At 42.6% G+C, this 25,869-nt stretch overlaps 1 long non-coding RNA gene and 2 pseudogenes across 1 annotated transcript in view; 2 read left to right on the forward strand and 1 right to left on the reverse strand.

The window, feature by feature from the left end:
* On the forward strand, nucleotides 1-24,112 carry LOC132109362 (tripartite motif-containing protein 16-like; annotated as a pseudogene).
* LOC132109371 (E3 ubiquitin-protein ligase TRIM62-like) lies at nucleotides 16,648-17,228 on the forward strand (annotated as a pseudogene).
* LOC132109375 (uncharacterized) overlaps nucleotides 21,656-25,869 on the reverse strand; it is a 48,458-nt gene continuing 44,244 nt past the window's right edge. Inside the window, exon 3 of the long non-coding RNA XR_009424489.1 lies at nucleotides 21,656-21,778. This is a non-coding gene — a long non-coding RNA (uncharacterized LOC132109375). The remainder of the gene's footprint in view (nucleotides 21,779-25,869) is intronic.

Below are 25,869 nucleotides of genomic sequence, written 5' to 3' on the forward strand. Positions count from 1 at the left end.
CACAGAACCAGAAAACAGGAATCACGTGACTTCAGGGAAAGAGAAGCTGCAGTGTAGTTGAGCTGTTGTGTGTTTGTGTCTCTGTATTCATGCAGTAAAATGGCAGAAGCCAGAGTTTCTCAGGATGAGTTCTTGTGTCCAGTGTGTCTGGATCTCCTGAAGGATCCAGTGGCTATTCCCTGTGGACACAGTTACTGTAAGATCTGTATTACAGACTGCTGGGATCAGGAGGATCAGAAGAGAGTCTACAGCTGTCCTCAGTGCAGACAGACCTTCAGTCCAAGACCTGCTTTAGCTAGAAACACCATGCTGGCTGAAGTGGTGGAGAAACTGAAGAAGACCAGACTCTCTGCTGACTGTTACGCTGGAGCTGGAGATGTGCAATGTGACGTCTGTACTGGAAGAAAATACAAAGCCCTCAAGTCCTGTCTGGTGTGTCTGGACTCTTACTGTCGAAGTCATTTTGATCGTCATGAAGAGTTTCATTCACGTAAGCCGCACAAAGTTATTGATGCCACTGGACGACTGCAGGAGATGATCTGCCAGAAACATGAGAAGATCCTCGAGGTTTTCTGTCGCACTGATCAGAAGTGTATTTGTGTGCTGTGTATGGATGACCATAAAAACCACGACACTGTATCAGCTGCAGCACAGAGGACAGAGAAACAGGTATTTAACACTAGAGATCAAGTTAATACTCAGTGCAGTGATCCAATAGTCTATTTTTTGTGTAGAGCTACAGCTTAATCACGCATAACACAGAAAAACTGTCAGTCTGAAGTTCTAATTTTTACTTTTATAATACTTACACTTGTAGTAATTCATGTATAATGATTGTAAATGATCATCACTTCAGGAGTTTGAACCTACAGCCATTAGTTATCAGCTCCACTTTTACTGGATTGATCTGTTCATGATGATTTAGTGCCAGTAGTTTTCTGTGAGATTGACTATCATCTGTTTGTCCTGCAGAAGCAGCTGAAGGAGACGCAGAAGTCGTTCCAGCAGAGAATCCAGCAGAGAGAGAAAGATCTTCAGCAGCTGAGAGAGACTGTGGAGTCTCATAAGGTGAGTCTGGAGAAGAAGAGAAGTTTGTCTCCGTCTCAGTTCAGACTCACTGAAGCTGTATCACTGTGTGTCCTAACAGCGCTCTGCACAGACAGCAGTGGAGGACAGTGAGAGGATCTTTACTGAGCTCATCCGCTCCATTGAGAGAAGCCGCTCTGAGCTGATTCAACTGATCAGAGATCAGGAAAAGACTGCAGTGAGTCGAGCTGAAGAACGACTGGAGCAACTGGAGCAGGAGATCAATGATCTGAGGAGGAGAGACGCTGAGCTGGAGCAGCTTTCACACACACAGGATCACATCCAGTTCCTGCAGGTAACACAGATCTAGAAGAACAGGATCATAGTGGACTTGAGCAGATCCTGCTGTGACAGAGACTCACAGAGAAACAGTTCATGAGTGTCTTATTATATAATCATCAGCCAGACTCTTATCTGATCATGCAGTGAATTAGAGAAGCACTAGAGAGCACCGATGAGCAATGTATGAACATTTTCTCTGATTCTGTGTCGTGGCCTAATGGTTAGAGAGTCGGACTCCCAATCGAAAGGTTGTGAGTTCGAGTCCCGGGCCGGCAGGAATTGTGGGTGGGGGGAGTGCATGTACAGTTCTCTCTCCACCTTCAATACCACGACTTAGGTGCCCTTGAGCAAGGCATCGAACCCCCAACTGCTCCCCGGGCGCCGCAGCATAAATGGCTGCCCACTGCTCCGGGTGTGTGTTCACAGTGTGTGTGTGTGTGTGTGTTCACTGCTCTGTGTGTGTGCACTTCGGATGGGTTAAATGCAGAGCACAAATTCTGAGTATGGGTCACCATACTTGGCTGAATGTCACGTCACTTTTTTTTCACTTTCACTGCATTTCTCAGACTGATCTCAATGTTTGAGCTGCTAAATAAACTGAAATTATACAAATATTGAGTAACGTTCATCAAAATTGGATCAGGTGATCCTAAAATTGTATAAAATTGATCATCCTATCTATTTACTAGAAAGTTAACATATAGTGTAAGAGGCAAACACTAGAATCTGTAGCTCTATTGTGATAATCAATATGAGAAGAATGAAGCTGATGCTGTGAAAGTGCTGGAGTGAGGTATGTTACTAAAGATCAAATCTGATGTTGGTGCAGGTTATTGGGTGAAGTGTGGAGCTGATGAGTTTTGATTTCTGTTTTCTGTAGAGTTTCCAGTCTCTCTCAGCACCTCCTGAATCTACAGACGTAAATGATGGTCTTCAGTTCTCTCTTCTCTTTTGATGATCTGAGAGAATCTGTCCATCAGCTGAGAGACAAACTGGAGGATTTCTGCAAAGAGGAGCTCAAGAAGATCTCAGACAGAAGTAAAGTCCTGGAGATTCATCTGCTCTCAGAAACCAGTCCATCATCATCTCATATCATGGAGAACATTATATTAAATATGTCTTAGCAATAGATGCAGGATCATGAGAATCACACTGTTCATGTCTGTTGATTTCCACAGTCACATTCACCAACATTGTTCTCAGAACCAGGAACGACTTTCTACAATGTAAGTCAGTAAGAAAACAAGCGGAAAAACTCACTGAGTGTGTTCATGTTCTTCCTGTAGAAGGTGAAAGAGTTTTGTAAATTATGTAAATGATGATTTGCACAGAAATATGTTCATCTGTACTGATACATTGATGATACACTGAACATGAAGAGTTAAAATACATGAAAAGATCAAACAGATTAATAATTCCTAATTCTGATGTGTTTTATCTCCATCAGATTCACATCAGCTCACTCTGGATCTGAACACAGTGAATAAAAACCTCCTTCTGTCTGAGAGCAACAGAGTGATTACTGCCACTGACTCACTCCTATCGTATCCTGATCATCCAGACAGATTTGATCAGTGGTCACAGATGTTGTGTAGAGAGAGTGTGTGTGGACGCTGTTACTGGGAGATTGAATGGAGTGGAGATTATGGTGTTTTTATATCAGTGTCATATAAGAGCATCAGCAGGAAGGGAGATGGTGATGAGTGTGGGTTTGGATATAATAATCAGTCCTGGAGTTTGTTCTGCTCTCACTCCAGTTACTTATTCAGACACAATAACATACCCACTATTCTCTCTGTAGAGTCCATCAGCAGTAGAATAGGAGTGTTTGTGGATCACAGAGCAGGAACTCTGTCCTTCTACAGCGTCTCTGACACAATGAGCCTCATCCACACAGTCCAGACCACATTCACTCAGACGCTCTATCCTGGGTTTAGGTTTGGATCTGTATCTGAATCTGGGTTTAGTTTTGGATCTGGATCTGAGTTTGGATCTGGAACTGGAACTGGAACTGGAACTGGATTTGGATTTGGATCTGGATCTGGGTTTGGATCTGGAACTGGATTTGGATCTGGATCTGGATCTGGATCTGGGTTTGGATCTGGAACTGGAACTGGAACTGGATTTGGATTTGGATCTGGATCTGGGTTTGGATCTGGAACTGGATTTGGATCTGGAACTGGATCTGGATCTGGGTTTGGATCTGGAACTGGATTTGGATCTGGATCTGGCTCTGAATCTGGGTTTAGGTTTGGATCTGGAACTGGGTTTGGATCTGGATCTGAATCTGAGTTTAGGTTTGGATCTGGAACTAGGTTTGGATCTGGAACTGGGTCTGGATCTGGAATTAGGCTTAGGTTTGGATCTGGAACTGGGTTTGGATCTGAATCTGAATCTGGGTTTGGATCTAGATTCGGGTTTACTCTTTGTTCTGGATCATCAGTGAAACTGTGTTGGTGAATGAGAAAAGACTGATGTCTCTACGCATAATGCTTTAAGCATGCTTTTGAGCATGATGAATTGGTTAACAGTGAGATGTTACAGTCTCTTCTTTTCTCTTCATGACATTAATACTGCAGCTTTTTGTCACTGAAATAACATGAATCAGAATAAATGTAATAAATCTTCTTACAGGCAGTAAGATCAGTGTGTGTGAGTCATGCTGAGTGCCATGTGTTTCTGTACATTTCTTAAACTATTAGTTTTTATTGTAGTGTGTTACGACCCTTCTTTTGCTCTTAAGCGTCTAGGGATTAAGAAGGGGAACATTGGACCAGTTCAGACCATTACCATCTTCACACTAGGTGTGAATGGTAGTATCTATGAAAAATGTGAAAAGTAAAACATATTCAATGTCCGAGGTGTTGTAACTCAATTACACTAACATTGTAGGAAGAAATTCAAAAAGTGGTACAAATCCCTAACCTAGTGTTTCTAGACAACTAAATCAAACTACATGTGCACCGTGTAAGTCACATGACATAAATGAGCTATCCTTTTACCCCCATCCAGTTTTAACACATCTCAAAAAGCTTTGTATGGCTTTCAAGTGTTACAGATCCGGGGCCTGTACAATGAAGCCGGATTAGCTGGCTAGCCAGGTAAGATTCAGTTAAGTTTGCACCACTACTAGGTTTAAGGTACCATGTAAGTGGCTTGGCTTTTAGCAGCATTCATTGCCTTAGTAAATTACACTCCAAAGCTAACCTGCTCCGGGGCAGGTTATGTTCTGGTTAAGAGATCTCAAACTGAAATTGGACCAAATAGATGTGAGAGAAGTGACACATGTCTGACACAAAAAGTCACTCCCCCATTTTCTCTTTTTATGTCCAGCTGGCCGATGAAGACTGGACATAAACGTGTGTGTATCACAGGTGGTCAGGTGAGTCAGGTGCATTATTTTAGTGTCTTCCTTTTTTTTATGAAGTGAACTGAAATGCTGCTCCATAATGCACTGAAAAGGTTATTTATTTATTTATTTATTATTGTATGTAAAACAAAGATGATTTGTGGTATTACCAGAAAATACTATTTTTCATGTTTAATTCAAATTATTTACTTGCTTTTTCTTTATAATTATTTGTGAAATTAATTAGAAATATCTTCTAATGTTCTGTTTACCTTATGAACACATTATTTCTGGGTGTTCTCTCTATATAGTTTTTAAATGTTTAAAAAAAAAACTCTTGGTTACATTTTGTTATTCTGCAAACATTATGAGAATCTTACTTTGTAATGTTCTCTAAAGCCTTGTTCAGACTGTCTGTTCAAATCTGACTTTTGTCAGAATCAGAAAGAGCTTTATTGCCAATTGTGTTAACACACACAAGGAAATTTTCTTGGTGTCAGATCTTCCATTACCGAAAGTACAAACATAGTGCAGACATACAAATAATTAAGATAATAAAACACACTAATAATTCAAGAGAATAGACAACAAGTTATAAATAAAGATTGTAACAGTTGAGTGTTACTTAGAGTGTTATTCTACTACCCATCATTAGGGGACACTATGGTTCTCTCATGCTAAGTTTAAATACAGTTAGATGGTAGAAGAAGAGAGAGCTATTTGGTTAGGGGAAAGCATGGTTTCCCTCTCGTAGCTTTACCTTCGCTAAGATGTCCAGATTGGGAAACTTTGATATATGCTCCAACAAAAAGGACTCCTTTGACCTATTAGCTGTATCAATGGTGCATTTACTACTGCATGGTACATTTTGGAAAATATAAATTACTCTATTCCCTGCATTGCATCTCCTTACTTTGAGTCATCGAAACTGGATATTACTAACAAGGATACAAACTATTTACATCTGCCTTTTCTACGAGGTTTCTTCTTTAGCCCTTGGACTGTGACATATAAGTATAACCATCGTCATTACATATTTTTTTATTTCTTTTCTTGGGTCATTTTGTGCAATCGGTTTACGATGTGTTATTGTCATGTTCGTCAGCTGGAGTGCTCATGAACTTCAGTAGAGGGCACTCCACTCAGGACTCATTCAGAACTCCAATTCCTCATACCTGGGACTGATTGCACACACACACCTGCATCTGATTACACACCTGCAGCTAATACACACACACCCATATAAGCAGCACACTCACGCCAACTCAGGGTGAAGTCTTGTTTAGCCCCGTCAGAATCAGCATTTCTGAGCGGTTAGCCTTTGTTTGTTCTTCTGTGTCTGACCTTTGGATTGTGTATTCTGACTCTGATTCTCTGCTGCCTGCCCCATCTCTGCCTGTTTCTGTTTTCGATTCTGGTTACCCCTGACATACCTGATGCCATTCCTGATTTCTGCCTTTCTGACCACTCTTAAATAAATACTGCAATTGGATCCGAATGTCTCTGACTCTCCACCGTAACAGTTATTTTGTTTTGGTGTTTATTATTGTGAATTTAATCTTTGTTGTTGTTCCTTTTCATATTATATCTATGCTAAGAAAATCAGTTGTCTGTTCTATTGTTTAATGATTGTGAGAAGTTGGTAGGTAGATCCCTCCCAAAGGAAAAAGACTTTAAGATTTATAGCGTACTATTACTCACAGAAGTAATAGTTTGTTATACAATGGTAAGAAAATATAGAAAAAGAAAATGTCCATAGACAGAATTATGAAAGCTCATATGAGCTATATACAGATGAAGGTTTGATGAGTTATTTACGAGTGTACAGTACTGAGCTGTGTTGTGTTATTCAGGTGGAATATATCCTGGGGGAAAAACTGTTCTTGTGTCTGACTGTTTTGGTGCTCAGTGCTCTGTAGCGATGGCCAGAGGGCAACAGTTCAAAGAGAGAGAGTGGGCTGGGTGTGAGGCCGTGAACAGCAAAAAACCCCATGTTACCCTTAGGACTCTTACATCGGGCTTGCAGGAGGGCTTTTTATTCTGTGCTTATAGTACGACTCTGTTGGACATGCTATAAAGCTGCACGCGAATCGCACTGTCGCTTATCAGTCGAAAGATTCTGAAGAAAACTATACTGTCACAACACACCATCCTTCAGATGAGATGTTAACCCGAGGTCTTGACTCTCTGTGGTCATAAAAAAATCCTAGGATATCTTTCGAGCAGAGTAGAGGTGTGACCTCAGCATTCTGGCCAAATTTGTCTATTGGCTTCTGAGCATCATGACCTCCTCCTCATCCTCTTATATCTTCTGATGTGCTTCATCACTCTGTCTCCTCTCCACCAGTAAGCTGCTGTGTTTTGAGTGTTCTGGAGCACTGTGACTGCTCTTATTCGTCTAGGTGTGCTGCACACTGGTGGTGGATGAGGAGATCCAACCTTACAATGTAATATATTTCTTGTTATACTTATTATAAGAACATTAATTATTATTATGAAGAGCAATAATAAATGATTAATTTTTTTAAATAGTATTATTTATTATTTATATATTAAATAAAAAATATAGTTTACATTATCTAAGAACATTATCATTGACTTTAGTCTAGCCAGAATTCAAGCACTCTCAAAAACTCCCATTAAACACTGAAGTTTCTTACATTATGAAATTAAAATCTTTCTTAACATGATACGCACATCTGCACTTTGTTGTTTCTGATGAGAGAAATCAGCAGAGAGCAGAATTCATTCAATCCATCCCTGTGCGTGCATGAATAGCTTTTCCTATCATTGATTGCTAGACGCACTAGGAGAAAGTAAGTAAAGTCTAGTAACTCTTGTTTTTCAGGAAGAGAGGATGAATTTATGTGTTGTAAATCCCACAGCTCAGATTCAGCGCAAACCCGTCATAGATAAACTAACATGGTCATTATAAAAGTGTTTAAAATAAGAAATGGATTTATATACACGTATTTGAGAATTGCAATGTCAGATATTTCATAATATAGTGAACACGTATATGAATGTTTTAAATAAAAAAGGAAAAACTAAATAAAAGTGATAGATCTGTCATTCAGCACTATTGTGGCTGAGGTGTGTCACATGACAAGCATGATGCATCGCCATGAAAACAATAAGGCCATACATTCTAAAATAACATTCGCCTAAGAAAACTCATGCTGGGGGATAGGCAAGTATATTTAAAATCACGTGTTAAAGGGTTAAAGGCATTATCAGTTCATCTGAATGATGCTAAGCACTGACACTGTAAAAACTTGCCATGGTCTTCTTTTTCATTTTTCCCTGACTGGCATCAGTCCAGAGCCGCCTCTACAGTGCATATGCTGCTGTGGGTGCCGTAGGATTCTGATCCTCATTCATTACACTCTTCCATGCAGATCGATCAGTGGCCAAGGCCTTGGCATCTTTAAGGGTGATGCATATATTAGGTCGTCATCAATTTGCTTCAGCTAGGTCTTCTTCGGCCCGGCATGGTGAACTTTTCATGCCGGCGGCGCCAGAGAAGTTAGGGTGGCATTCGATCACTACTCATCCAGCAGATGTGTCAAAAACACAGCAGACATCGCTTCTGCAAAGGCCCTTCCGTTATAGGCTGGTCGACATAGTCTTTTTGGATACCCTTGTTCCGGAGTAGGTCATGATGAGAGAAGCAGAGGATTTGTCGGAAGCATCACATTTGAAAGACCTCCAGCTTGCAAAGTTTCGAATTCAGGATGGTCCAGGTTTTTTGATTTATATAACAAAATGTGAATGACCATGTTTGGAAGAGTCTTATCTTAGTTGCAATAGTAATGTTGACCTTCTTCCACACCAAAAGTGAAAGTTGCTGATGCCTGGCCAATTCGGTTATGAACTTCATACATCAAGGCAATCTTTGTCTCTTGCAGAGATCATAGCTACTTGAAGTTTTGTACTTGTTCATTTATGACAGATGCTGGTGAACCATCAGTCATCATAACTGTGGTCTTATCAATGTTGATTTTCAGTATATATGGCTCAGTGAAACAGGCTAAAAGGGTAATGTTGGCCTGGATGATGCGATGGCAGCCATATTGCGCCAGAACGCCCACCACACATCAGCTTACTGGTGGAGAGGAGACAGAGTGATGAAGCCAATCAGCAGATATGGGGATTGTTAGGAGGCCTTGATGGTCAGGGGCCAATGGACGAATTTAGCCAAGATGCCGAAGTCACACCTCTACTCTTTTTGAAAGACATCCTGGGATTTTTAATGAACACAGAGAGTCAGGACCTCAGTTTATTGTCTCAGCCGAAGGACAGTGCTTGTTGACAGTATAGTGTCCCCATCACTACACTGGGGCACTAGGACTCACACAGACCACAGGGTCAGCACCCCCTGCTGGCCTCACTAGCACCTCTTCCAGCAGCAACCCCTGGTTTTCCCAGGAGGTCTCCCATCCAGGTACTGACCAGCTCAAACCCAGCTTAGCTTCAGGGGGCACCCGGTCTTGGGCTCCAGGGTGATATGGCTGCCGGTCCATATACTGTCGATGCTGTATTGAACTCTCTGCTTGTTCTTGAAGACCTTCCTCATGATTGCATCGATCAATGTATTGAACAAAAACAGGGATGCGACTTCACCTTCCCTGACACCTGTACAGATGGAAGACTCCACCTACACCTTTCTGGAAACATGTACGAAGCTTCTCAAGTCTATGTAGAAGTTCTTTAGGTGGGACGCCTTCAGTCTATAACACCTTCCACAGTGATGTCCAGTGCACACAATCAAACACTAATTTGAAGTCAATAAAGACGCTGACCATGCATATGACATAATGATTCTCATAACAGCCTCAGTGAGGACTCTGAATCAGGCCTGTGCCTTATGGCTCATCTGCTCCCAATGTTGCTGTAGCTGTAATTGTATGATTTTCATGAAGACTTTACCGTTAATTGACAGTAGACTAATGCCATGATTGTTCTTACATTCATGGCTGTCACCTTTCTTGAAGATGGGCATGATCACATATTACGATTTCAATTCTACTTTCTAACATTATTCAAACTACTTTTTGTATCATGTTTGCTCCTATTCAAATTAATTAATTGTTTTGTAATTTAAAGATGCTCTCAATTCATCTGAAGTCGGTCATTGCTCATCTGGAAAACGTGTCCAAACCACTGCAGACATCACTTCTGAATAGCCTATTCAAGTTTATTCTGGTCACCGCACTCTTTTTGGGTACACTAATTTGATAGTCGGTCACAGATGCTAAGCACTTGTAGAACCATTGAATTTGGAAGACCTCAAGCTTCTGGAGGAAAACAAAACTAGAGCTTTTTCATATTGCTTGGCGGGAAAGTAACCTATCCTACAGAAAAGCATTAAAAATGCTAGATCCGATTACTTTTCTTCTCTTTTAGAAAAAAACAAACATAACCCCAGGTATTTATTCAATACAGTGGCTAAATTAACGAAAAATAAAGCGTCAACAAGTGTTGACATTTCCCAACATCACAGCAGTAATGACTACTTTACTTCCAAAATCGATACTATTAGAGATAAAATTGTAACCATTCAGCCGTCAGCTACAGTATCGCATCAGACAGTGCACTATAGACCCCCTGAGGAACAGTTCCACTCATTCTCTACTGTAGGAGAGGAAGAATTGTATAAACTTGTTAAATCATCTAAACCAACAACAAGTATGTTAGACCCTATACCATTTAAGCTCCTAAAAGAGGTGCTTCCAGAAGTCATAGATCCTCTTCTGACTATTATTAATTCCTCATTGTCATTATGATATGTCCCCAAAACCTTCAAACTGGCTGTTATTAAGCCTCTCATCAAAAACCACAACTTGACCCCAAAGAACTAGTTAATTATAGACCAATCTTGAATCTCCCTTTTCTATCCAAGATACTCGAAAAGGGGGTATCCTCACAATCATATTCCTTCTTAGAGAAAAATAGTATATGTGAGGATTTCCAGTCAGGATTTAGACCGTATCATAGTACTGAGACTGCTCTCCTTAGAGTTACAAATGACCTGCTCTTATCATCTGATCGTGGTTGTATCTCTCTATTAGTTCTATTGGATCTTAGTGCTGCGTTTGACACAATTGACCATAACATTCTTTTGCATAGACTTGAACAGTTTGTTGCCATTAATGGAAGTGTATTAGCATGGTTTAAATCGTACTTATATGACCGCCATCAATTCGTAGCAGTGAATGAAGAGGTATCATATCAATCACAAGTGCAGTATGGAGTACCTCAAGGCTCAGTACTAGGGACCCTACTCTTCACGCTTTAAATGTGTCACAGTGTCTGGGTTGTGTTCCCTGGGTTTCCACTAGGTGTACTCCTTTTCCACGGTGTTTATCATATTATCACTTCCTGTCTCCTTATTTGGTCACCTTCCTCCTTGTTTAGTTAATTGATGGTTCCCCACCTGTCTCCTGTTTCCCCATTATCCTTTTGTGTATTTATACCTGGTCTGTCTGAGTCTTTGTCACGGAGTCCTTGTTGTATGTGAGATACAGTTCATTGTCTGCTCTTTCCGTGTGTTCTTGTTTTGTGTTCATGTTATTGGATTTTCTGGTTTTGACCCTGCCTGGACTGTTTACCCCTTTGGATTTGCCCTTGTAATAAATCTCACACCTGCAATTGGATCTCTCCTGTGTTTCTTGTATCACCGTACGTGACAGAAGGACTCCGTCATGCCTAGATCCAGCGGTGTGGGATTTCGAATCTGTTCCCCAGCCACCATGGAGGAACGGAGGGGGAGATTCCGAAACTTGACCACCCTTCGTCAAAGGGGGAGTGAGGTGGGTGGCCTGGCACAATTGTTTTGGACCATGGCAGTCAGATTAGGGTATAATGACACGGCACTGAAAGACTTATTTAATAATTGCCTGGATGACCCTTTGCCTCAATGGGAGATGAAGGGGTTGGACATCCTGGACTTTTGGGGGTTTACCTATTACCTGCGCCATCGTGCTCAGTGGGATGCAGCAACCACACCTGAGTCTCCAGAGAAGATGGCCGCCAGCCCAGCGCCACAGCACAAAATGGCCGCCAGCCCAGAGCCACAGCACAAGATGGCCTCCAGCTCAGAGCCACAGCACAAGATGGCCGCCAGCCCAGCGCCACAGCACAAGATGGCCAGCAGCTTAGAGCCACAGCACAAGATGGCCGCCAGCCCAGCGCCACAGCACAAGATGGCCGACTCAATGCCAAAGTCTCCAGACAAGGTGCCACCGACTCACCATCATAGAGGGCGGAGGAGGAGGAGACAGGTGTCTACCATTCCTCAAGGTCCGGAGAACGTTCCCGAGCGGGCCACTGCCGTCCAGGAGGACGTTCCCGAGTGGGCCGCTGCCGTCCAGGAGGACGTTCCCGAGCAGGCCGTCGCCGTCCCCGAGGCAGTGACCGATGCCGAGGCGGTGCCGGATGCTGTTCCGGAGGCCGAGGCAGTGACCGAAGCTGTTCCGGAGGCCGAGGCGGTGCCCGATGCTGTTCCAGAGGGCGAGGTGGTGGCCGATGCCGAGGCGGATCAGGTTCCAGTTGACCCTCCAAAGTCGAGTCAGGTTCCAGTTGACCCTCCAGAGTCGAGTCAGGTTCCAGTTGACCCTCTAGTTGACCCCTCAACTAGAGCCCCAGATACAGATCCCCTGTAAAGACCTTGTCTCAAAGGAGCACCAGGACAAGACCACAGGAAACAGATGATTCTTCTGCACAATCTGACTTTGCTGCAGCCTGGAATTGAACTACTGGTTTCGTCTGGTCAGAGGAGAACTGGCCCCCCAACTGAGCCTGGTTTCTCCCAAGGTTTTTTTCTCCATTTTGTCAACGATGGAGTTTCGGTTCCTTGCCGCTGTCGCCTCTGGCTTGCTTAGTTGGGGACACTTCATCTACAGCGATATCGTTGACTTGATTGCAAATAAATGCACAGACACTATTTAATTGAACAGAGATGACATAACTGAATTCAATGATGAACTGCCTTTAACTATCATTTTTTCATTATTGACACTGTTTTCCTAATGAATGTTGTTCAGTTGCTTTGACGCAATGCATTTTGTTTAAAGCGCTATATAAATAAAGGTGACTTTGACTTTGACCCTCCAGAGTCGAGTCAGATGTTTGTGGACCCTCCAGAGTCAGGGTTAGTTACCGTTGACCCTCTAAAGTTAGGGCTAGCTCCTGTTGATCAGCCAGAGTCGAGTCATGTTCCAGTTGTTCCTCCTGAATCAAGTCATGTTCCTGTTGACCCTCCAGAGTCGAGTCAAGTTCCTGTTGACCTTCCAGAGTCGAGTCAGATGACTGTTGAATTTTCAGAGTTGAGTGAGGTTCCGGTTGACCTTCCAGAGGCTAGTCAGGTGCTTGTGGACCCTCCAGATTCAGGGTTAGTCACCGTTGACCTTCCAGAGTCAGGGCTAGTCACCGATGACCCTCCAGAGTCAGGACTAGTCACCGATGACCCTCCAGAGTCAGGGCTAATCACCGATGACCGTCCAGAGTCAGGACTAGTCACCGATGACCTTCCAGAGTCAGGGCCAGTCACCGATGACCGTCCAGAGTCAGGGCCAGTCACTGATGACCTTCCAGAGACAGGGCTAGGTACCATGGACTTTCCAGAGACAAGGCTAGTCATCATGGACCTTTCAGAGTCAGGTCAAGTCACTGGGTGGCCTTCTGCTCCGCCCTGTTGGACTCTGGCATCGACCACAGGGGCGTGGTGGTCATCTGCTCCGCCCTGGGGGACTCCGACGTCGACCACGAGGACGTGGTGGTCATCTGTTCCGCCCTGGGGGGCTTCCGCTCTGACCACACGGACATGGTGGTCTTCTGCTCCGCCCTGGGGGGCGCTTGCCCTGACTACATGGTTGTGGTGGTCTTCCGCTCCGCCCTGGAGGACTCTGGCATTGACCACGAGGACGTGGTGGTCTTCTGCTCCGCCCTGGGGGGGGGCTTCATGTTGTTGTTGTTTTTTTTTTCTTTTGTTTTTATGTTCAATTCTGTCCCTGTTCCCCTCTGTTAGTCTGGCCCTCCGTCCCTCCCCCTGAGCCTCCACCTGTCCGCCTCCCTCCAGGTTTCTGTTTTGTGTCTGTCTTGGAGCGTCTGGGAGCCGCTCCGTAGAGGGGGGGTACTGTCACAGTGTCTGGGTTGTGTTCCCTGGGTTTCCACTAGGTGTCCTCCTTTTCCACGGTGTTTATCATATTATCACTTCCTGTCTCCTTATTTGGTCACCTTCCTCCTTGTTTAGTTAATTGATTGTTCCCCACCTGTCTCCTGTTTCCCCATTTTCCTTTTTGTGTATTTATACCTGGTCTGTCTGAGTCTTTGTCACGGAGTCCTTGTTGTATGTGAGATACAGTTCATTGTCTGCTCTTTCCGTGTGTTCTTGTTTTGTGTTCATGTTATTGGATTTTCTGGTTTTGACCCTGCCTGGACTGTTTACCCCTTTGGATTTGCCCTTGTAATAAATCTCACACCTGCAATTGGATCTCTCCTGTGTTTCTTGTATCACCGTACGTGACAATCTGTTACCCTTGGGAGATATCATCAGGAAACATGGTGTTAGCTTTCACTGTTATGCGTATGATACTCAGCTCTATATTTCTTTGCGGCCCGGTGAAACACACCAATTTGAAAAACTAATGGAATGCATAGTCCATATATAAAATTGGATGATGAGTAATTTCTTACTGCTAAATTCTGAAAAAACAGAGGTGTTAATTATAGGACCTAAAAACTCTGCATGTAATAACCTAGAACACTGTCTAAGACTTGATGGCTACTCTGTCAGTTCTTTGTCATCAGTTAGGAACCTAGGTGTGCTATTTGATCGCAATCTTTCCTTAGAAAGCCACGTTTCTAGCATTTGTAAAACTGCATTTTTCCATCTCTAAAATATACCTAAATTACGGCCTATACCCTCAATGTCAAATGCAGAAATGTTAATCCATGCATTTATGACCTCAAGGTTATTGTAATGCTTTATTGGGTGGTTGTTCTGCACGCTTAGTAAACAAACTACAGCTAGTCCAAAATGCAGCAGCAAGAGTTCTTACTAGAACCAGGAAGTATGATCATATTAGCCTGGTCCTGTCAACACTGCACTGGCTCCCTATCGAACATCTTATAGATTTTAAAATATTGCTTATTACTTATAAAGCCCTGAATGGTTTAGCACCTCAGTATTTGAATGAGCTACTTTTACATTATAATCCTCCATGTCCACTATGTTCTCAAAACATGATAATACCTAGAATATCAAAATCAACTGCAGGCGGCAGATCCTTTTCCTATTTGGCGCCTAAACTCTGGAATAACCTACCTAACATTGTTCGGGAGGCAGACACGCTCTTGCATTTTAAATCTAGATTAAAGACCCATCTCTTTAACCTGGCTTACACATAACATACTAATATGCTTTTATTATCCAAACTATCCAGAGCCCTAGATACAGATCCCCTGTAAAGACCTTGTCTCAGAGGAGCACCAGGACAAGACCACAGGAAACAGATGATTCTTCTGCACAATCTGACTTTGCTGCAGCCTGGAATTGAACTGCTGGTTTCATCTGGTCAGAGGAGAACTGGCCCCCCAACTGAGCCTGGATTCTCCCAAGGTTTTTTTCTCCATTCTGTCACCGATGGAGTTTCGGTTCCTTGCCGCTGTCGCCTCTGGCTTGCTTAGTTGGGGTCACTTCATCTACAGCGATATCGTTGACTTGATTGCAAATAAATGCACAGACACTATTTAACTGAAAAGAGATGACATCACTGAATGACATCACTGAACTGAACTGCCTTTAACTGTCATTTTGCATTATTGACACACTGTTTTCCTAATGAATGTTGTTCAGTTGCTTTGACGCAATGTATTTTGTTTAAAGTGCTATATAAATAAAGGTGACTTGACTTGACTTCTTGGTCCAGGTTTCTGATACATATAACGCAATAGGAATGACCAAGATTTAGAAGAGTCAAATCATAGTTGCAGTACTGATCTTGGCCTTTTTCCACAAACAATGAGGCAAAAACTGCTGTTGTCTGGCCGATTCGGACACAAAATTCGGTGGTCGAGATGATCATCTTTTCTTGGATCAGAGATTCCTCGTAGAACTAGTAGCTAGCTGCTGGCTGCATGGCACAATATATCATGGCTGTGGTGATTACTGTTTCTTCTTCATCAATGTCATCTAAACTTGTGAGATTTGGTCCCTGATCAGAGTTGTTGAGCCGCTTTAAGTACAGCTTCACCATTGTCATCACTTTTTTGCTGGCCTGCTGTAGTCAAAGCTACAATTTGGCACAGACAAGATAATGGTCAGAACATATCTCTGAGCTATGATCAAATTCGTTGGTAGATTAGGAAGTAATCCAAGACTGCCAAATCTTCGTTAATATCTTTTTGATGGTTGGGTCTTGAACGGTCTGAGCTCTGCATCTTATTAGTCATAGTTCAGACAGGATGATAATCAAGACCTTAGTTGGTGACAGTTCCTTGTAGAAAACTTCTAATCTTGTGTGTGTGTGTGTGTGTGTGTGTGTGTGTGTGTGTGTGTGTGTGTGTGTGTGTGACAAATGTGCATAATGACATGGGTATAACAACATGGACATAAGATGAACATATAAATCAAATGGCTTAAAAACACAGTAAACTGTGTTTTTCCCCTTTTGAAAATCTGTAGAATGGCTAGATAGTTGTGTGTGAGGGGTAGGGTTAGATTAAGGGGATAGCAAATAAAGTTGTAGGGCAGTATAAAAACCATTACGCCTATGGAAATTCCCGTTAAACCACATATGCAAGAATGTGTTTGTGTGTGTGTGTGTGAGAGAGAGAGAGAGAGAGAGGAAGAAAGACTTCTTTCAAGGAACAAGGAACCTTCTTTAAAGCCTTACAAACCTGTTTTACACATTTCACTCAAACAGAACCAGGAAATTATTTCAACTCATCAGTTCAGGGAAAGAGAAGCTGAAGTGTAGTTGAGCTGTTGTTTGTCTGTGTCTTTGTATTCATTCAGTAAAATGGCAGAAGCCAGAGTTTCTCAGGATGAGTTATTGTGTCCACTTTGTCTGGATCTCCTGAAGGATCCAGTGACCAGTTCCTGTGGACACAGTTACTGTAAGATCTGTATTACAGACTGCTGGGATCAGGAGGATCAGAAGAGAGTCTACAGCTGTCCTCAGTGCAGACAGACCTTCAGTCCAAGACCTGCTTTAGCTAGAAACACCATGCTGGCTGAAGTGGTGGAGAAACTGAAGAAGACCAGACTCTCTGATGACTGTTACGCTGGAGCTGGAGATGTGCAGTGTGACGTCTGTACTGGAAGAAAATACAAAGCCCTCAAGTCCTGTCTGGTGTGTGTGAACTCTTACTGTCAGAATCACCTCCAACAACATGAGAGTTTATTTATAGGAAAGAAACACAATTTGACTGATGCCACTGGACGACTGCAGGAGATGATCTGCCAGAAACATGAGAAGATCCTCGAGGTTTTCTGTCACACTGACCAGAAATGTATATGTGTGCTGTGTATGGATGAACATAAGAACCATGACACTGTACCAGCTGCAGCACAGAGGACAGAGAAACAGGTATTTAAAACTAGAGATCAAGTTAATACTCTGTGTAGTGATTTCAATAGTCTATTTATTTTTTTCCTTTAAAGCCACAGCTTAATTACACAGAACACATAAACACTTTCAGTGTTGATCTCAATGTCTGTGTCAGATTCAATTTTACAACACATTTCAGTCGTTAGTTATCAGCTCCACTTTTACTGGATTGATCTGTTCATGATGATTTAGTGCCAGTAGTTTTCTGTGAGATTGACTATCATCTGTTTGTCCTGCAGAAGCAGCTGAAGGAGACGCAGAAGACGCTCCAGCAGAGAATCCAGCAGAGAGAGAAAGATCTCCAGCAGCTGAGAGAGACTGTGGAGTCTCATAAGGTGAGTCTGGAGAAGAAGAGAAGTTTGTCTCCGTCTCAGTTCAGACTCACTGAAGCTGTATCACTGTGTCCTAACAGCGCTCTGCACAGACAGCAGTGGAGGACAGTAAGAGGATCTTTACTGAGCTCATCCGCTCCATTGAGAGAAGCCGCTCTGAGCTGATTCAACTGATCAGAGATCAGGAAAAGACTGCAGTGAGTCGAGCTGAAGAACGACTGGAGCGACTGGAGCAGGAGATCAATGATCTGAGAAGGAGAGACGCTGAGCTGGAGCAGCTTTCACACACACAGGATTACATCCAGTTCCTGCAGGTAACACAGAACAAGTGCTTCTCACAGAGAAGCAGTGTCTTATAGAGTATATATAATCATCAGTCAGACTCTAATCTAATCATCTTCTTGTGAAAGAGATGCCACTTACAAATGGTTTTCACTTCTGGAAATCTCTTAGGAATCATTTCTCTGAGCTTTTTCTTCTGTAAGATATATTTAGCTGTCAAAAACCTCTAGCGCCACTTTATATATTATATATATATATATATATATATATATATATATATATATATATATATATATATATATATCATATAATAAAAGTGAGAAGAATGAATCTGATGTTGTGTAAGTGCTGGAATGAGGTGAGTTACTGAAGATCAGCCAAGTCAACAAGAGCTGCAAAAATCTGGTGTTGGTCAAGTGTGGAGCTCATGAGTTTTGATTTTTGTTTTCTGTAGAGTTTGCAGTCTCTCTCAGCATCTCCTGAATCTACAGATGTAAATGACGCTCCCTTCGGTACTCTCATCACTTTTGATGATCTGAGAGAATCTGTCTGTCAGCTGAGAGACAAACTGGAGGATTTCTGTAAAGAGGAGCTCAAGAAGATCTCAGACAGAGGTAAAGTCCCGGAGAGTCATCTGCTCTCAGATACCAGTCCATCATCATCTCATATCATAGAGAACATTATATTAGAAATGTCTTAGGAATGGATGGATGATCATGAGAATCACACTGTTCGTGTTTTTGATTTCCACAGTCATATTCACCAACATTGTTCCCAGAACCAGGAACGACTTCCTACAATGTAAGTCAGTGAGAAAACAAGCAGAAAAAAACTACTGAGTGTTTCCATGTTCTTCCTTTGGAAGGTGAAAGAAGAGCTTTATAAATTATGTAAATGATAGGGCTGCCCTTGACAAATGATTTTTCATGTCTGTAAGACAAGCATGGAGTTATGGAGTTTAAGTATATATATATATATATATATATATATATATATATATATATATATATATATATATATATATATATATATATATATATATATATATATATAGATAGATAGATAGATAGATATTTAATTCATAGGATAGAAGTTCATATAAACCTAGGCAGCAGAAAGTACACCCTATTTGCTTTTGTCATATGACAAAAGCACAACGTTTTGTTGTTATTATACCAACGAACAGATCCCCAATAAAGCGCTATGGATACTGCCCCTTCCAGTGTCCTGTAGAAGCCTCCTGACTTACCACAAGAAGACCAGCTACTGCTAATATGGCACTACCCACTCAGTAAGACTGGATAAGACTGGGAAAACATACCCGTACCACTTGGGAAAGTAACGTTGCGGAAAGCCCCATCCTTCCCGAAGGAGGGTTTGGAAGCACTTAGACATATGAACAACTGTTTAGGTGCAAATGGAAGATTAAAGGTGATTGTAACCCTTTTGAAAAATACTAAATCTGCCAGGGAAACATGGCCTCTGAGGCTATACCATGTATTTGACACATATGGGATCCACTTAGGTCTCTATATATGGAACCCTGCCCTCTACCGGTTATCACAGATACATTGAGTGAGGGCCTGATGCTGAATACACCGCGATGTCTGACTGCCCAGAGGATGGAGAAGCTCAACAGGGTCTATGATATGGACTCTAGGAATGGGCCCTGCCGTAGTGCTCTGAGCACTAGAGAAAGATCCCAAGAGGGTATAGAGGGGGGCAGTGGAGAACCTGATGATCAGGTCATGCTTCCCCACTGACTTCCCTTCCCCAGGGTCATGGTTGGCAGCAATTGTAGACACATAGACTTTAAGGGGGGAGGGAGACAGCCTTCATTCCAACGCCTGCTGCAGAAAGGACAGCTCGACTCTGATCAGACATTTCCGTGGGTCTTCTTAGTGAGAGGAACACCACTTGAAGAACAGGTTCCACTTCAAGGCATAAGCGTAACTCGTATATGGTGCTCTTGCTGAAGTAATGGGGTCAACGACCTCTTGGTGTAGGTCACCTAGAACCTCTGCATCCTGTTCAGGGAGTCAGTAGATCCTTCGTCAGAGGAATCTACCAAGGAGGGGCTGTCACAAGGAGAATCAGTTCTGCGAACCAAGTCCGAGTTGGTCAGTAAGGCGCCACGAGCAGGACTTCCTCCTTGTCCTCCCTAATCTTGCACATTGTCTGTGCAAAAAGGCTTACTGGGGGAAACCATATACTGTATAAAAACATGGATGTAGTGTCTGTGACGTCACCCATAGACTCCTGAAGAGTGTTTTTGATGCACATAGTGGACGGAGCAGGCAGTCGCCATCTTGGCAGCGAGTCACTGCACGACTCTCCCGGGCAATCAAAAATGGGCAAAAAGGCGGGAGCTCGTTGCTGAAGCCATGCCCACCTAACTTGACAGCAGTGTCAGCAGAGGCAATCCACCTGTTACTCAAGTGGCCACGCACTTGATTATGCAGAATTCTAAGGCTTAATATAATTTAAACGGATGAGTTATAAAAAAATTCACCCCCCTCACAGTTGTCATAAAGGGCAAAATTAGCTATATAGACCAAAATACTTTTTTGAACCAGGCTGTAAACGTTTTTTTCTGCTGTAAAGTTGGGCATTTTAACATGGGGAGTCTATGGGACTGACTCCCTTTTGCAGCCAGCCTCATGCGGCCAGTCGATGAATTACAGTTTTAGTCACTTTCTTGTTGGCTTCACGAGAGAGAACAGGAGGTTGCCGCTTGGGGGAAACACATATTTGCGAAGGCCCTACAGCCAGCTGTGTGCAAGTGCATCCATGCCGAGTGTTACTCTCACTGTCAGTAGAACAAATGGCAGTGAGAGGCTTCTTGAGGGGCAAATCGGTCTACCTGAGCAGCTCCAAAATGACTCCAAATCAGCTGGACCATCTGGGGATGGAGTCTCCATTCTCCTGGGAGCTCAACTCATGTCAACTTGTCGGCTGCCTGGTTGTGCAGACCAGGATTGTGAATGGCATGAAGGAGAGGCACAGTTCACCCTGCCGGGTGGAGGTCGTATTAGGACACAACTGCATCCCAACCAATCGCTCCATCGGGGGGACCCGCATATACCTCCTAGCTGCACCACTTCAAGAGTGGTGAGGGAGGAGATAGCAGGACAGTTTCGGGCAAAAAAAAGGTGCCATTCACAAGCTTGTAAGGCCTTCATGCACCTCTGGGAAGGATCCGATTCAGGCATAGCTACCGTCCCGAAGGACAGCAGTGCAGCATAATCTTCCTCTACAGAAAGCTCTGACTCACCCTTCGATGCACCAAATGACCACCGGTCGTCAGGAGGAGTGCCAAAAAATACTGTTGGTATGGTCCTGGTTTAGGGCCCCTACATGTTCCATTGGCTGCTCAACTGGTTGCGGAGTGCAAGAGGAGCAATGGTTCCCTGGAGGGTTTGCCATCACTGTTACATTTACATTTACATTTAATAATTTAGCAGAAACTTTTATCCAAAGCGACTTACAAATGAGAACAATAGAAGCAGTCAGGTCAACAAGAGAACAAAAACAGTATACAAGTGCCATGACAAGTCTCAGTTAGTGTAGTACAGAATGCATAGCCAGGTTTTTTTTTTTTATGAAAAGACAAGAAAAGAAGGAAAAGTGCTAGTATTAGTTGGTTAAGTGCTGGTGAAAAAGATCGATCTTTAGATGTTTCTTGAAAATGAGTAAAGACAAGTAAAGCTGTACGAACTGAGATTGGGAGGTCATTCCACCAGCTGGGCGCAGTCTAGGAGATGGATCATGAGAGTGATTTTGAACTGTGGGATGGCACCACAAGGCGTCGTTCACTTGCAGAGTGCAAACTTCTGGAGGGCACATAAAATTAAACCAGTGAGTTTAAGTATGTTGGTGCTATGCCAGTGGTCGTCGTGTAGGCAAGCATCAGTACCTTGAATCTGATGCGAGCGGCTACTGGTAGCCAGTGTAACCTGATGAGGAGAGAAATAACGTGAGCTTTTTTTGGCTCATTGAAGACAACCCTGGCTGCTGTATTCTGGATCAATTGCAGAGGCTTGACAGTACATGCAGGAAGGCCCCCCAGGATAGCATTACAATAGTCCAGTCTGGAGAGAATAAGTGCTTGGACAAGAAGTTGGGCGGCTTGCTCTGACAGGAAGGGTCTAATCTTCCTAATGTTGTATAATGCAAATCTGCAGGGCCGAGTCATTGTCGCAATGTGGACTGTGAAGCTTTACTTATGATCCATCACAACTCCTAGGTTTCTGGCTGTCCTCGAAGGAGTAATGGTTGACGAACCCAGTTGTATAGAGAAGTTGTGATGAAGCAATGGGTTCAGAAGAGAAGAATGGGGAGAAGAGAAGTGGTCCAAGTACTGAGCCTTGAAGAACCCCAGTAGCAAGGTGTTGTGACTTAGAAACATCACCCCTCCAAGACACACTGAAAGATCTGTCAGAGAGGTAGGACTTAACCCACAGTAGTGTTACCCTCAGACTGCCCGGGCCACTGCCTTCAGTATTTTTCTCTCAGTAATGTAGTCAGGAGCAGAACGAAGTGATCACTCGGCTCCGAAGCGAATAGCTAAATATGCAGTGCACCACCTGCCTACTTACAGTATACTCACACTGTGATCAGCGGCAGCTGGATGCAAAAATTGCATGCCAGTTTACACTCAAAGTAGATTAGTCTCTCTAAGCGAGATCCCAATTCGTCATTCATCCAAAGTAACGTCAAGAGTGACCGACTGAAAGGGGACTGGCAATATGGTCTAAAACGTAAATCCCTTAATATTTACAAAATTATTTTTTATTGAACTGTTAAAAAAAAATCTATATCACATTTGTAATTATGCTAAACTCTGGAGAAGAAAAACGGCACTCTTTGTGTGATATTTACTATATGAAATTATATAAATATATACATTTTCTGCCCCCATATCTTGAATTTTGTGCTCATTCTAAATATTTTTGATATACTGAATCATGCAGTGAAAGAACACACTGTAAAGGCATATGCGCACTAGTTTAACCTGCTACACTTACAATGCGTGCACTCTGTAGTGTGTTTTTCATGGATTTGCGATATACTCGATTATGTCAAATCACACATTGTTAAAACGACAATTACGATATTGCTGCAGATATATATTGCACACCCCTAGTCCTGACCAATGTGCCATAAAAACCACACAGACCAGCGGTTAATGACCTGTCCATCAAGGACTACTGACTTCACCACTTTCTGTGGATTTTTTATTTTTTATTTTTCACCTGCAACTAATAAAAATGTTAGCCTCTATTAGGGGGCAGCCCTAGTAAACGATGGTTTACACAAATATCTGGTCATCTGTACTGAGACACTGAGGATACACTGTGAACATGAAGAGTTCAGCTGCATGAAAAGATCAAACAGATTCATAATTCCTGATTCTGATGTGTTTTATCTCCATCAGATTCCCATCAGCTCACTCTGGATCTGAACACAGTGAATAAACGACTCCGTCTGTCTGAGAGCAACAGAGTGATTACTAACACTGGCACAGATCAACCATATCCTGATCATGCAGACCGATTTGATCAGTGGTCACAGGTGTTGTGTAGAGAGAGTGTGTGTGGACGCTGTTACTGGGAGATTGAGTGGAGTGGAGATGTTTATATATCAGTGTCATATAAGAGCATCAGCAGGAAGGGATATGGGAATGCGTGTTTGTTTGGATATAATGATCAGTCCTGCAGTTTGTTCTGCTCTCCCTCTAGTTACTTATTTATGCACAATAACATAAAGACTGATCTCTCTGTGAAGTCCATCAGCAGTAGAATAGGAGTGTTTGTGGATCACAGTGCAGGAACTCTGTCCTTCTACAGCGTCTCTGACACAATGAGCCTCATCCACACAGTACAGACCACATTCACTCAGCCGCTCTATCCTGGGTTTTGGGTTTGTATTGGATCATCAGTGAAACTGTGCTGATGAATCAGAATAGACTGACAAGATACTACCCATAATGCTTTGAGCTGCATGATGAATCAGTAACAGTGAGATGTTATAGAGTCTCTTCTCTTTTCTTTTCCTGACATTAATAGTACAGCTGAACTTCAAGTCGTCACCTTTATTTATATAGCACTATAAACAAAAAAGATTGTGTCAAAGCTACTGAACAACATTAATTAGGAAAACAGTGTGTCAATAATGCAAAATGACAGTTAAATGCAGTCTGTCAGTGAAATAACATGTCAGAATAAATGTGTAATAAATCTTCATATCCGCCTTTAACTTCAACGTGTGTAGAAACTAATATAATAACTACTCATGATGTAATAAATATTACATTTTTGTTGTAATCAAATGTTCTTAATGTAATCATTTTCTCAAAACTTAAAAATCCTCAGTGCATGTAATAAAAAAAATAAATCATGCTGCTGCTGCTACTGTGACAGAGTGAAGAGCAAAGGAGCGAGGAGACAGAGGGAAATTCTAAAAGCAGTCTAAGCACATATAGAAGAGGGGATAGATTAACAATACTGGAAGCTAGACATGGAAAGACACAGGACTTAAGTAATGGGAATAATCAAGGAAATAAATGGGAACCAGCTGAAACAAATGAACATAATAGACATGAGGGAGAAATTAGGTGGGGGTGGGGGGGGCAGTACCTGTTCCGGGATCCATGTCTGATCAGGCAGTTCAGGGAGCCATGGTGGAGCAGGGAGCTTAGGGCGCCATCTCTGGGATAAACCCGGGGACTGGAGCCCTCTGCTCTCCATCGCTGTCTTCGCCGCAAGCCCGCAAAATTCCCAGGCATATTCAACGAACAGGAGATCCTTCCAGGCTAGGGTGGAAAATCATGTTTCCATGACCACGACGGAGAAACAGAAAACATGAAATCATGAATACACTGTGGCAACTTGTAATGTAATCACATTTCATAAGGTAATACCAGCACGTAAATAATACATTTGAGCCCAAAACTTAAAAATTTGAAAAATTAGGAAATTAGGCTTATTAAGCTACATTGTGAACTTTTATTTATTATTACTAGGGAACCAGTGAGTGTGCACATTTCCATTAGCTAAGGAAGCTCAGGCATATCGGTTGATGCAGTCTCTCACTCAAGGCCTGGCTCACGTCTTCTGCTATTGGTGCACCCGGCATCAGAGTAAAGGAGATCTGGGAAGATTGTGTCCTGCATAAAGCCTGTGCAGAGAAACACATGGAGTAGAGGTCGTGGGAGCATTAATATCATGCTGTAAATTTACATTGGATTGTGAGCATCAGCCTGGGATGTTTCCAGTGTGGCTCTCCGCTCTCTCAGCTGGGCCTGCTTCTCATGGATTTGCTTCTCCAAAGCCTTCAGCTCGAGCTGCACCGTGCCCTCACCAGCACTTAAAGTTAGAAACATATCTGTCATTAGAGTCCGTAACAGTGAGTGAAACAATAGTAATGTGTGTCAATAGAGTAATGTAAGCAAGAATAGCGACAGTCGCACTGGCGATGCTAACAGGCTATAAGCTAGTAGTGGAATCAGGACATCAAAATAAAATGTGATAAGGCACTCCAATTGTTTGTTTTTTTGTTGTTGTTGAGTACGATAGGAGAAATGTTCAGACATTATAGAAATGAAAATGATGGTGTATAAAATTGATATTAAGATAAAAAAATAGACAATAAAGAGCTCCAAATTCAAAACAAACAGCAGCAACAAATAGGAAGTGACATCAGCAACAAACAGGGTCCCAAACATTTTGCTCTCTCAATTCAATTTTATTAATTGTTTTCGAATTTCAAGGTATTTTAAGTTCATCTGAAAAACGCACAACAGTGACATGAACAGAACAGTCACTGTAAAGATTCACCATGCTATGAATTACACTGTCTGTCTCTGTGTGTGGGTGTGTGTGTGTGTGTGTGAGAGAGAGAGAGAGAGAGAGAGAGAGAGAGA

Source organism: Carassius carassius, chromosome 29, assembly GCF_963082965.1.
Source record: "Carassius carassius chromosome 29, fCarCar2.1, whole genome shotgun sequence".
Taxonomy (NCBI): Eukaryota; Metazoa; Chordata; class Actinopteri; order Cypriniformes; family Cyprinidae; genus Carassius; species Carassius carassius.